Source organism: Somniosus microcephalus, chromosome 31 (genome assembly GCF_052327205.1).
Source record: "Somniosus microcephalus isolate GS21.2 chromosome 31, FLI_Smic_1.0, whole genome shotgun sequence".
Lineage (NCBI taxonomy): Eukaryota > Metazoa > Chordata > Chondrichthyes > Squaliformes > Somniosidae > Somniosus > Somniosus microcephalus.
In genome coordinates, this window is record NC_141017.1 from 27,610,837 (window position 1) to 27,624,358 (window position 13,522).

The 13,522-nt window shown below is 48.5% G+C and overlaps 1 protein-coding gene across 1 annotated transcript in view; it reads right to left on the reverse strand.

Annotated features, from left to right (window-relative positions):
* elavl3 (ELAV like neuron-specific RNA binding protein 3) overlaps positions 1–13,522 on the reverse strand; it is a 124,551-nt gene that overhangs the window by 110,299 nt on the left and 730 nt on the right. The window lies entirely within an intron of this gene.

Genomic DNA, 13,522 nt, shown 5'->3' on the forward strand with positions numbered 1-13,522 from the left:
AAGGTAGGAGCAGGAGTAGGCCATTCGACCCCTCGAGCCTGCTCCGCCATTTAAGGAGATCGTGGCTGATCATCCAAATTCAGTACCTGTCCCTGCTTTCTCCCCATATCCCTTGATCCCTTTAGCCTTAAGAAATATATCTAACTCCTTCTTGAATATATTTAATGAATTGGCCTCAACTGCCTTCTGTGGTAGAGAATTCCACAGGTTCACCACTCTCTGGGTGAAGAAATTCCTCCTCATCTCAGTCCTAAATGGCTTACCCCTTATCCTTAGACTGTGACCCCTGGTTCTGGACTCCCCTGCCATCGGGAACATCCTTCCTGCATCTTGTCTGTCTAGTCCTGTTAGAATTTTATAAGTTTCAATGAGATCCCCTCTCATTCTTCTAAACTCCAGCGAGTATAAGCCCAATCGACCCAATCTCTCCTCATACGTCATTCCTGCTATCCCAGGTATCAGTCTGGTGAGTCTTCGCTGCACTCCCTCCGTGGAATCGACACCAGACCGCGCGAGTCTGAGACCAAAGCCCTGCCTGCCAGCTCCAGTGGTTCATGTGGACATCCAATCCTCGTTGGATCCCGGTCAACATTCCTCCCTTAACCAACACCACTCAAAACTGTCGATCGTTTATAAGAACATAAGAAACATAAGAAATAGGACCAGGAGTCAGCCATTCGGCCCCTCGAGCCTGCTTCGACATTCAATAAGATCACGGCTGATCATCGACCTCAACACCACTTTCCTGCCTGACCCCCATATCCCTTCATTCCCCTAGAGTCCAAAAATCTATCGATCTCGGCCTTGCATATACTCAACGATTCAGCATCCACAGCCCTCTGAGGTAGAGAATTCCAAAGATTCACAACCCTCTGAGTGAAGAAATTCCTCCTCATCTCAGTCTTAAATGGCCGACCCCTTATCCTGAGACTGTAAGAACATAAAAAATAGGAGCAGGAGTAGGCCATATGGCCCCTCGAGCCTGCTTCGACATTCAATAAGATCACGGCTGATCATCGACCTCAACACCACTTTCCTACCCGATCTCCATATCCCTTCATTCCCCTAGAGTCCAAAAATCTATCGATCTCGGCCTTGCATACACTCAACGATTCAGCATTCACAGACCCCTAGTTCTAGACTCTCCAGCCAGGGGGAAACAACCTCTCAGCATCTACCCTGTCAATCCCCCCTCAGAATCTTATAGGTTTCAACGAGATCAGCTCTCATTCTTCTAAACTCCAGAGAGTAGAGGCCCCAATCTACTCGATCTCATTTCTGTTTGTGTAAAATGGCTGCCATGCTAGCCCACATGACAAGAGTCACCGCGGTTCAAGGTAACTCATCGTCTGTTTCTGCGAGAGGTGACCAGGTGCTGCATAAACACAAGTCTTCCTTTCAGAGAAAACTGAAGGGAAAAATACATCTAAATGGAAACAAAAAATCCAGAGTAAAACACTCTCTCCGTAATTTTCAGAAACACAAGACTACCCTGAAATGACTTGCTGTATCAAGCGATCAAATTATGCAGCGGGGCTGTCGAATATGTATTATATTCCGAAGCTATGAAGGGAAAACAGAAACAATGTAACATTCAAATAACACCTTGTATTCATTTAATCGAAATTCCCCAAAGAGCGAGTGACTGAGCCTTGTCAGATTCGGAGTTGACAGCAGAATCAGCAGCAGAATGTTAATTTTTTTGCTGCAATTGCTGTGTCCAATATCACAGAGTGTTCAGCGACAAAACAAAGCCCGTATCATTCGCCCCCCAGAGACAAAAGATTCTCTTCACGGTGATTACGGTCTAGAGTTACTGAAATAGTCTGTGTCCAAGGCAATTACACACACACACACACACACACACACACATTTCTTTAACTTTGCTTCTGTTAGAATGATACTGCATGCTTCGAAAAATATATCGGAGACAATTAATTCACCTCCGGATTACATTGTGCGTGTTTGAATATGACACATTGTGGGATTAATCTAGGGTAGCTGTGGGGGTTGAGCTTATCTACTGTACTATTAAACTGTACAGACAATTTGATCACACCAGTGTTATTTGCGGAATGAGAATGGCGGTGGGAGATAAAATTGAACAAGTTCTGACTTAATTTATTCTCCCCCTTTCCAATTTTTTTTTTCTCCCTGAGGTTGGCGGCTTTGGCTCGGTGGGACCGCGCTCTCTCGCCTCTGAGCCAGATAGGTCGTGGGTTCGCAGTCCCCCCCTCCAGAGATTAGATGCACACACACAAAAAAAAAATCCAGGCTGACTACTACTCCCAGTGCCAGTGCTGAGGGGGGCGCCGCACCGTCGGAGGTGCCGTCTTTCGGATGAGACGTTAAAACCGAGGCCCCCCCCCGTCTGCCCGCTCGGGTGGATGTAAAAAGAATCGCGAAGAAGAGCAGGGGTCCTGGGCCAATATTTATCCCGCAACCAGCAACACCAAATCAGATTATCTGGTCATTTATTTCATTGCTCTTTGTGGGAGCTTGCTGTGCGCAAGTTGGCTGCCGCGTTTCCCGCATTACAACAGTGACTACGCTTCAAAAAAAAGTACTTCATTGGCTGTAAAGCGCTTTGGGAACGTTCTGCGGTCATGAAAGGCGCTATAGAAATGCAGCAAGTCTTTCTTTCTTTAAGGCACTGACCCACAGTCACCCGTGTGCCTCCTGCACCTCACCCAAGTTGCCCATTCTGCGTGCGGGAACCCAATCGGCGTTGGCTAGCTCTTCGACTCTGGGGGCATCACCTCCCCAGCCGAGGGATGCTGAAGCCAATTACAACTCTGCCACCGACTCGGCGCAGACTGGGCACCGGGACTCTCTAGCTTCCTGATCTAAGCTGAGAGCCATAGGCTAAGGGGACGGCTGCGATGGCGAGGGAGGGGGAGAGGCCCATCGCCAGGGGTAAAAAAAGACTCCCAAGAAAGGAGGCGGTAAAATAAGAAGCAGGGTTCGGGTTTCCAAAGCCTGGGTGGGTTTACAGAGGGAAGGAAAGATTGAGGAGGTAATGAGTTGTGCAGCTTTGAGTGGACTAAAATATTTCTGGTTTTAAGACATTAAACCCATCCCAATTTCATTAGCATGTTCTTAAATTCAACCCCTCAACTTGTAGTACACCGGGAGGGGACAGCCAGATTTCTATACTCTTCCCTTTTCCCTCCCTACATCCCACAGTGAACTACATGTACGATCCGGGTCGTGCGTGAGCATTCCAGATGAACAAATACGGCTGTTCGACCAGTTCAGAATTCCCTGGTCTTTTCCCATTGAGGTGGAGCTCGATGCCAACTCCTGGGGTTCTGCTAAGGGCTGCCCACATGCAGCTTGCATGCCAGTGTGCATTAAGCCACCAACCTGGTGCGAGTGCCGAGATATTCTTTCTTGCAGGGAGCAGCTATACCACCTGTTCACATCGTTCCAACGCAAATCTCCCGCTTCTCATGACCTCGCTACCTGCATTTTGATTCCAATTCTCGAGGGCAATTAGGGGACGGGCAATAAACGCCGGCCTCGCCAGCGACGCCCACATCCCAGGAACGAATAAAAAATATTCATTCTCGGGATGTGGGCGTCGCTGGCAAGGCCGGCATTTATTGCCCATCCCTTAGTTGTCCTTGAGAATGAGGTGGTGCGCCTTCTTATTGAACCATAGACTCGTACAGCACGGAAAGAGGCCATTTGGCCCATCGTGCCTGTACCGGTTCCCTGAAAGAACTATCCAATTTTCCCCACTCCCCATCTCTTTTCCCACAGCCCTGCAAATTTTTCCATATCAAGTATTCCCTCTTGAAAGTTACTATTGAATCTGCTTCCACCGCCCTTTCAGTCAGCGCATTCCAGATCACAACAACTCGCTGTGTAAAAAACAATGTTTCCTCGGGCTCTTTTGCCAATCACCTTAAATCTGTGCCCTTTGGTTACCGACCATCCTGCCACTGGAAACAGTTTCTCTCTCTACTCTATCAAATTCCCTCGCAATTTTGAACACCTCTACTAAATCACCCATTAACCTCGCCTGCTCTCGGGAGAACAACCCCAGTTTCTCCAGTCTCTCCACATAACTGAAGTCCCTTGTCCCTGGTATGATACCAGTAAATCTCCTCTGCACCCTCGCCAAGGCCTGTACATCCTTCCTAAAAAAAACAAACATGGCAATCCATGCTGTGGGTTGTCGACAACCGCACGCAAGAGATCGGAGGTTTGCCTAGAGTTGCAACTGGAGTAAGTGCATGTGCACTGTGCACACCAGATTGACAAAAAAAAAAACATGAACTTGTCCAAAAATAAGTGTTCGGGATGGGCGTTCGGTACTTGGAACTGACCCACACAAGCCCAGTGTTGCAAACTCTCTAGCCTCTGCGATTGGCTATTGGGCAAAACAAGCCTTTGTCACATCTGCAGTCAGGCGCCTTGCACATCAGCTTCAGGTTGTCATTGTTTTCATTTAATGCCTTGCCGCAACTTATAAATAGCCCTGATACAACCAGAGGGAAAACATAATCACCAACCCGCTGAATCAGAAGCTTTAAGCAGGAGTCTGGTGACGTTGGAAGTGTTGTTTGGGGGTAATCGCAGGAGATGAAGGGAAGATATTAATACTCATTTGGACATTACCAGTATGGTGATCATATAGTGACAAAGCCATAAGTCACGAATAAAACACTCAAATATAGATCAGTCCAAACATAATTCCTACCTCATGCCATATTCGTTTGTGAATCTTTTTTAAAAATTGGATTTCAGTTGGCTGCATTTTCAGTCTTGAAGGGATTTTACTTGACAATTTTTTTCCCCTTAATTTTATAAATTAGATATCATCTATGGTTGGATGAGTTCCTCAGTTGTTTGAACGCAGGGCAGGTTAGAATTCTTGTGCGAACGGACCCACTTGTGCCCTGACATTGTATAAACAAACCCATGCGACACCGACAATCAGCCAAGGATGACACCTCTTGTATCCCCTGTCCCCGGAAAGCTAGTTGTGTTCAACTCTCCTCTGCTTCAACGCCTCACCCCCACCCACACTGTTGGGTGGGGGCCATTCCCCAATCAAATCGCTTGGGCATTAACCCTTTACAGCTCATCACACATGACGGCACGCCGGTGGAGATTGTACCACACTGAGGTGATGACCTTTGACTCAAGCTTACTGCTCTTACTACAGAAAGCATCAACAAACCCGCCATACCACACAACCGATCCCGACAGGATCTGGCCTCTGTATCACCCCTCCTTTTTATTTAATTAGGATGGAAGAAGCCCAAGGCGGAGATAGGCCAAGCAGAACCTTTTTGCTTCCTCCCCCCCTTGAGCAAACCAAGGTGATGGGTTGAGGCCCATTGTACAGGTCATTGACAAGGTCAAACAGAGTAGGACAGAAGACAATATAAGGCAAGCTGTGTTGGGTGAGACCAAGCCTGGATTTGGAGATCACAGGAGAAAGGCCAGGGAGAAGGAGGTGAAAAAGACTCTCTAATGCATACAAAATTCTTGACAGGGTAGATGCAGGGAGGATGTTTCCCTTGGCTGGGGAGTCTAGAACCAGGGGTCACAGTCTCAGATTAAGGGGTCGGCCATTTAGGGCTGAGATGAGGAGAAATTTCTTCACTCAGAGGGTGGTGAATCTTTGGAATTCTCTACCCCAGAGGGCTGTGGAGGCTCAGTCGTTGAGTATATTCAAGACAGAGAGCGATAGATTTTTGGATGTTAAGGGAATCAAGGGATACGAGGATAGTGCGGGAAAGTGGAGTTGAAGTCGAAGATCAGCCATGATCTTATTGAATGGCGGAGCAGGCTCGAGGGGCCGAATGGCTGACTCCTGCTCCCATTTCTTATGTTATGTTCTTATGTTAATCGGGGTTTGTTGGGGATGCACGAGCTGAGGAATTCTCCCCTTTAAAGGAATTTTCAATCTCTAGAAAATTGGTGGTGCAGTGGCGTTACACCAAGCTCGTTCTGCTGGGCTTGGTTCCGTCTAGATTTCCAACACCCTGACATATTCCTGGAATTGCCTTTTTTTTAAATCTCCACTAAACCGCAAATCAGTTTGGCAGCTTGCTCAGACGACCATCCGGCACGTCTGTCTTATACTGCTTGTCTCTGTTAAGCTCCTGGTTGATCTGCATGCGCGCAAGTGAAAACGCAATCAGAAAGTAAAAGTGGAGACAAATCACCCTGACATTTTTTGCTCAGCAGCAAAGAAAAACAATTTGTTAAGTACCTCCCCGAACACTTAATCAATCCACAGCACTGCTGAAACGGCGCGTATGATTCGCGGCACCATTTTAGATTCCAGGGACACAAGGCAGCCATTTTGGAAGTGGCTAGAGTCCTACAAACAAGGGAACCCTTGAACACCCTTTGATTCAGCAGAGTTGCTGCTTTCTTGCCCTGGAGACGCATAAGGCTCCTTGTAAAATCCTGGGATTGCTGTCGATACATTTCCGCTCCACCCATTCCTATTGTTTGTTGATTGAAAATATTTGTAATAACAGCTACGGAAAAGGAGAATTTCGCTCCCTGCCTACTAGGTCGAACATACCAGTGAATGAAAGAAGGGCTTATATAATGTTGCCGTTTAATCGGTTTTGGACGCATTAATATTTTGACTTTAGTAGATGCTGGCCTGGTAGGGCTCTACTGTGTCTGTGTAGCAAGTGGTGTGATTAGCACACAGCCGCACAATTTAATGATTAGATCTTTCCCATTAGTGAGATGAAACCAGCAACGCATCATCTTGAATGCACTCGCCTTGCATTGGCTGGCGCCGATCAAAAATTAAGGGCGCGACGCAAGCCGGGACGTTTGAAGTCGGAAAACGCTTGGGCGCGACTGCGCGCCAACAGACGGAGGTCCCGGCATTGGGGAGGTGTTGACGTTGTACTGGCGTGATACGGGAAATGCGATGCGCTCCAGCGACGCACCGACCCGCAGTGTGTGCGCAGCTTGTCGGGTGTGGCGGGGGGGGGGGAGGGTGGTCGTGAGTGCGATTTCCATGTGTGCGCTGTACGGTGGGTGGGGGGGGGGTGGTGGAGATTTATACTGGCACTGAGGTGAGACGATGGATGCTGTGAATTAAAGACGAGAGGCGGAGAGAGAGAGAGAGAAATAAATTCCTGTCGCGTCCATCTCGGCCTTGCCGATTTGCAGATGCCGCAATAAGACATGCGCATTTTTAAAGGGGCATTGTCCTTTTTTTTACAACTGGGGAGTGAGAGGAGCAGAGCAAGCAATGCGTTCCTCTCAAGCGCCGCCTCGCCTGTGCGAGTGGCGCAATGATGCATTTCAACGCCATCTTCGCCGAGGCCTGTTTAATTAAGGAGGGTGTCCCTTTAAGGCTGTTGTTCTGATATTCGAATGCAATCTGCGTAGCACTGCGTTATTTTCTATCCCCCCCCACCCAGCCCCCCGCCACCACCCCCCACCCTCGTTTCTCCCTACACGTACTCACGTACCATTATCGGCCCGCCGAGCGCCCTTGCGAGCCCCGTCAAGGGCGCCTCGTGGAAACGGGCTGGCAAAGCAAAACCCAGCGAGCTTTCGCTTTCCACGGGACCCAATTTCCTCACCCAGCCTTTGCGTCCCCCCTTCCTTATTCCCGAGGGGGGCGTTTGAGCACGAACCGGAAAAAAAAGGCAGTCCTACAGCGGGGGGGGGGGGGGGGGGGGGGTGGGGAAATAAGATCTGGCCATCAACCGGGAGACAAAAACCAACAGGTCCAATTATCCGACCAGGACCCCCCCACCCCAGTTCTCCATTCAGGGTAAACATACACTAATCCAAACGCATAAACTGTAAACCATGTAATAAGCTTAGAATGGAAGGAAATGGTGCCAAAATCCGACTGAAAACCTTAACTGGATTTTAGAGGGATTTTTAGACATTTTTTTTAAGCAAATCCTGGTTGGGGCCCTTTTGTTTTATATTTCAAAGAGCGTGCGAGAAAACCTTTTTAAAAGCTGCTTTCCAATTGCATTGATTCCTGAAGCAGGGGAGGGAAAGGTTAGTGGATACCCCTCTCATTTTAAGTAGCTACTTCATTCTAAGGGGACGGCGGGGGTGGGGCGGGGGGGGGGGAGCGAGATAAAAAAACACACACACAGAAATCCTTTTTAACATGAGCAAATACTGCGCTCTCTGAAACAAAACAGGCGTAACCTTGTGTGCTTCAGCATCAGAAAAGGGCCATTCATTGTGGAGATTTATTTATTTTATCTCCACTGGGGGAAGAATAAAAAAGAAATAAGACATACACACAATGAGTCAGAGGTTCTGCGCTTTAACAATTGGGCTTTGACTTTGTCTTGTGCCCAGATCGGAGCTGTTGCCTAATACCAGACACCGACGGTTTCTATTATCACTTATCTCCCTGCGCGCGGGAGCTGAAACAATCCCCGTTAGTCACGGCCAGCTAATAAAAGGCCGACTTTCTGAGGAGACGCTCCGCTCTTAAAGCATCACCCCGAGCGCGAACATGCGAGATTACACTGTGGCAAAAAATATTCCGCCAAAAAAAACAACATACGGCGTAGCATTCTTATTCGGCAAACAGGAAATTAATTTAATTGATAGGGACTCCATTTTGTAATATGTGAATGTGTCGGGTTTTAGGTCTGATGAAGACGTGTACTTTCATTTATCCCCCCCCACTCCCCCGCCTCGCCACCCTCGATTAAATAAGCAACAAAATATTTGTGCCGTATTTCCTGGCTTGTGATGCCTGGGTGGTTGTAAATGGACGCCTCAGGACTTCAGCCACCATTTTGAGCTTCGAGCTGACAAAAACAAAGCAGTCAACAGTATCGTAAGCGCCTGTTATTGGCCACCCTGGCAATTCACTCGCAGGGGGAACTTGTGCTTGACCCTTGATTAACATGCGTTATCGGTCCTCTTCAATAGGAACAGTTGGATAAAGGGGACAGCTTGCTCGCCATGTGGGCTACTCCCATTAACAGGCTCGGGGGCGGAGGCGAGGTCCTTTATCCAAGGGGTCCGTGTGACCAATTTTTTTTTTGATTGGTGAGAGGGTAGGAGGAGGGGTGGAGGGGGGGAGCGTGGGCGGATCCCTTTGCCAATTCAGAATGGGCAGGTATTCCCGGGGCTCCCTCAAGGTTGGAGCCTTGATCTGAAATGAGTAATCGGAGCTTATTCTCAAAGCCCGGAGAGTAAAGGCAAGAATAGGGTGACCATGTTTCCTAAACCAAATCTGTGGGGGGACACACAGGGTGGGAGCACAGCAAAGTAGCCAGGACGGAAAGTGTACGTCGCGCAGCGCAAGTTTTTTTTTCCCGCAGCCTAATATTTTTATCAGTTGCATTGACCCGAAACTGTGATTATGTCTAATGGTATGATGTGCATATCTTCCAACGACTACGCCTCTAGTCTATTCGGGGACCGGGGTTCGTGGACCGGGGACCCTTGTTTTTTTATTGTCCGGAGACACAGTACCTCGTCCGGGAAGTGATCCCGGAAGACGGGGAGGTGCGGTCACCCTGGGCAAGCAGCGATTTCGAAACAAAGTCCAACCTGGAATAGTTGGGCTGGTTTGTGTTCTCGTGACTGTGCCATCTGAACTGCCGAGCATCTTCTACATTTTCTGGGTTCTCCCTTTCAATAGATTTAAAGCGTCTGGGCTGACGAAGAGGCGCCCTGCTCGCACATTGAAGGTACAGTAGGCTGTGCTAATAATCATAGTCTATTGTGACTGCTACGGCAGATTAATAATTACAGATTATATTACAGTGCCCTCCCTGCTTTAGAATCCAGAAGGAAATGATTATTAACATGCACTCTGCTGCCTTTGCAAGGGAATTTCTCATTTTGCCGACCCGAGGCTGACTCGAGGGCCAAAGTTGCGGCAGCGCACCGACACCGCTATTGCCGCCCCGAGGCGCGGATATAGACGGTGTCTTCGGGCGTTTTGTTTATCCCGCTTTTAAGGATTTTTGGAAAGCCCGTTGCCGGACTGGCGGACGGGCAGAAGCGGCGGTGGGCTGAGGGCTCGTATTGTGTCGCTTTCGCGGACGTGCGATGGCGAGGTCGAGGGAGCTGGGAGGCCGCGTCGGGTCACACCAGGGAGCTGTTGGGATGCGAGAGTTTTTTTTTTGGGGGGGGTGGGGGTGTGGTGGGGGGGGGGAAAAGGTGGGAGGTGCCTTTACAAGTTCAACGAACAGTATCTCTCCATTTTAATAGGAGCATCTTAACAGGGACATCACTACGTGAAGAAGAAAAAAAAACGGCCCTTCCTTCCATTGTTCCCATCGGCCACAATGGCACAGCATGTGTGAGGGGTGGAAAATTAACTGAAGAAAACATTCCCTTTAAGTGGAGGTCCCCAATAATCGGGTGCCCTTTAGCAGATCATGCACTGTACACATTACTTATCTGCGTCCAAAATTTAAAAAATGTATAAACCTTGAGCTATTTCATTCGCATAAACGTTAAGCAGGAATAAATTCAAATAGGGAATTCATTTAGAATTTTTGTTATATATTTGCTCCCATCTGTCGCATCCCATTTCCTGCATCTTTGTCTCCTCATCCAACCAGGCTCGCTAATGGCTGGTTATTTACTCCATTTAATAAGCCTTTAGAAGAGGTAATTGTCACAAGTAAGCGTTGGGCTTATTGTCACGAGAAACCCTCTTTTGAATAAATACCTGCAGTATCACAGGTGCGCTGATTGCTGCATGTATTATCACCGATTAAAAGCTTCTTTTCTCTCTCTCTCTCTCTCTCTCTCTCTCTGTAAAGCTGCCAGCCCCCCTAAAGCTAAACAGAACCGCGGAATAAGGCAGAGCAAGAATGAATGGCTTTGCCTCGTTGTGTCGCAAGCGTTTGTCTCGATATTCAATGCTGGTTCTCGAGAAATCAGCCCAGCTCACACTGCTCTCGCTGGCTCACTGTCCTTGCTGGGAGGGACCCTGAGAGGAACAAAAGGCTGTTTTTTTTTGCATGTGGTGGGGCGGGGAGGAGGGGGGGTGGTGGGTGGAGGAAGAGACTAGTGAGGGTGCAATTGCTGAAAATCTTTTTTTGCACGGCTTCCAAAAGACAAAAGCTTAATTTTGGATGAAAGCAAGCTTCATTTGTCTCTGATTTTATTTCCTCCCTCCCCACCTTTGCTTTTGCAAAGTGGTCATTATTTTTTTAAACAATTTTTTTTAATCCATGAGCTTTTAAACCGTTATTTTTCCCTTTAGGCCAAATCCTTTGGTTTTTGTTGCTTAAAATGTGTAAAAAAAAAGGACAAGTCTCATCACAATTTGCCCTGGCATCTTGCAAATTGAACAGACCCTCTTGAAAGCGAAAGTGCAGCAGTCGGTCATTATCCGAGTGCCTCTCATTAACAGTTCGGCAGCATTCAACTGAATTAATTCCCGGCTAATTTGATGTTGAGAAATGAAAACCCCCCCAGTTTCCTCCCCCCTCCCCCCTCAGCAGAAAGCAACCAGCGACGTTTTCGAAAACCGCGGCCGGCGCGAGGGATGGTTTTTCAAATAATGCGCGGTGCGGGGGCAAAAAAAAACTGCGACGTGCCGTCTGGTATCAGAGAAACCCCCCGTGGAAAAGGAACCAGCCGGAGAGAAGATTGAATACTGGGGGTTTTTTTTTGTTGCAAACTTGGTCCAGCAAATCCTGCCCGAAATAGTTTTTGGGGATAAATCAATAAATAAATAAATGCGGAAAAATAAAAGCCACCGTTGGGAGGGGAGAGATATGGGTTCGTTCTCTCGATATGGTTCTCTTTGTATATTCGATGGCATCGCAGCATTGGGAGGTGGCGGTACCCCAGGGCAGATGTGACCCTGGTGGTCGCCATGGTAATATTAAATGGGTGCAGCCCATCATTCTCAACCCGCTGACAGACAGCTCACGTCTCGGCAACGGTGATTTAAAGAGCCAGCACGCGTCTTACACTAATTTTACAATCTCCCCCCCCCTTCCGTCCCTCCCCTTCTCACGCCCTGCCACCTTTGTCTCGGAGCGAGATGTAATCGCGGCCTCGGCCTACTCCTACTGCTCAGGGTGGGTTGAAGGGGAGCCCGCCCTCGCTTGGTGTTTTTTGTTTTCGGCGGGTGGGGTGGTGGGGTGGTGGGGGTTGAGAGAAAGTGGAGGTGAGGTGGGGGTCGATGGGAGGACCGACTGATCTGTCAATTGACCTCGACACCCGGCCAACTGACACGGAGGCAAATAAATCTCGGCCGCCCCGCCGCGCGCCGCGGGTACCCAACTCTGAGGATGGGTTTACATCCTCCATGCAATGAGGTGCCCCCCTCCCCCCGCCGGATCAGTGCGGACATTTGCAATTCAGTCACTCTCTGGAGAGTTCCCTTCTGTGTGTGTCTCAGCCTGGCTTGCAAAGGCGAACGTAATTTGCATCAATTAAAAGGCTTTTCACGTAACTACCTAGATTATTTATTGCCCGACCCTCGCTACAGTCAGATCTGCTCATTTCGCATTCCGACAATTCCTCAGCCCCGGTCACGTTTCTATGGGGTTGCTGGGGGGGGGGGTGCGGGGGAATGGGAGGAAGGGAGGGGAGGAAGGGGTAAGAGGTGGGTGGGGTGTGGTGGGGGGGGGTTGGAGGAAGCGGGATCTTCTGGGCAAACAAATTGCGGCTTTGTTATGAGATGCGTCGGATCTTAGAGGCAGGCAGAAATGAAACCGATCCGACGTTTGAGAAAACGAACGGTTGTCTGTGTAAAATAAATCTGCAGAAAATCATTGACTTCACTAAACAGAAAATCTTAATTCCGGGATCGCGACCCCCCAATCTGGTGCCTTGGCTGCTTTGTCATTCATTTCTTAAAAATTACAATTGCATCTTAGATGCTATCCCACCTGCTGTTAAATTGAATCCATAGCAATCTCCTGTAGTTGGGGACGGAGGGATGGAGCGGGAAGCGACCAAATTATCGCCGTAGAATTACGAAATCACGAGAGATTTTTTTATTGTCGCTCTTGTTTGTTGACGTGTCTCATTTTTTTTTTGCTAAATTGAATGGCGTTAACCGGCTCAGTAAGCTGACCGAGGGAGCAGAGGGGGAGAAAAAAAAACCTTTGCGGAGTCTCAAACGTTTCCCGGCATCGCATTAATTCAACAGAAAGGATGCTGCCCTCTCTTATACAATGTGTTGTCGGGGGGGGGAAATGCAATCTTTATTTCCAAAACCTCTCGCAGAAACCAAAATCCCATTTTCCTTGAAATGATTGCTGCAGTTTTTAATTTTTGTAATTGTCTGATGGGATTGAACGAGCTGCTGCATTAGAAACCGTCGTATTGCTTATTCTTGTCTCATTTTATCATTCCCCCCCTCCGCCCCTGCAATATCCCCTTCACTTCAGGACAGCTGAGGGTTTTATTTGCAAATGCTCGCTTAATGCTGAAATGGAATAGTCTCTTGGTGGATGGGGGGGTTCCTCACAGACACAGGGCTGGGACCTCCTCACCAACCCCTCTCCACCCTCCCCCCCCCACCCCGCCCCCCCCCTTTTCCAAACTCGAACCAAGA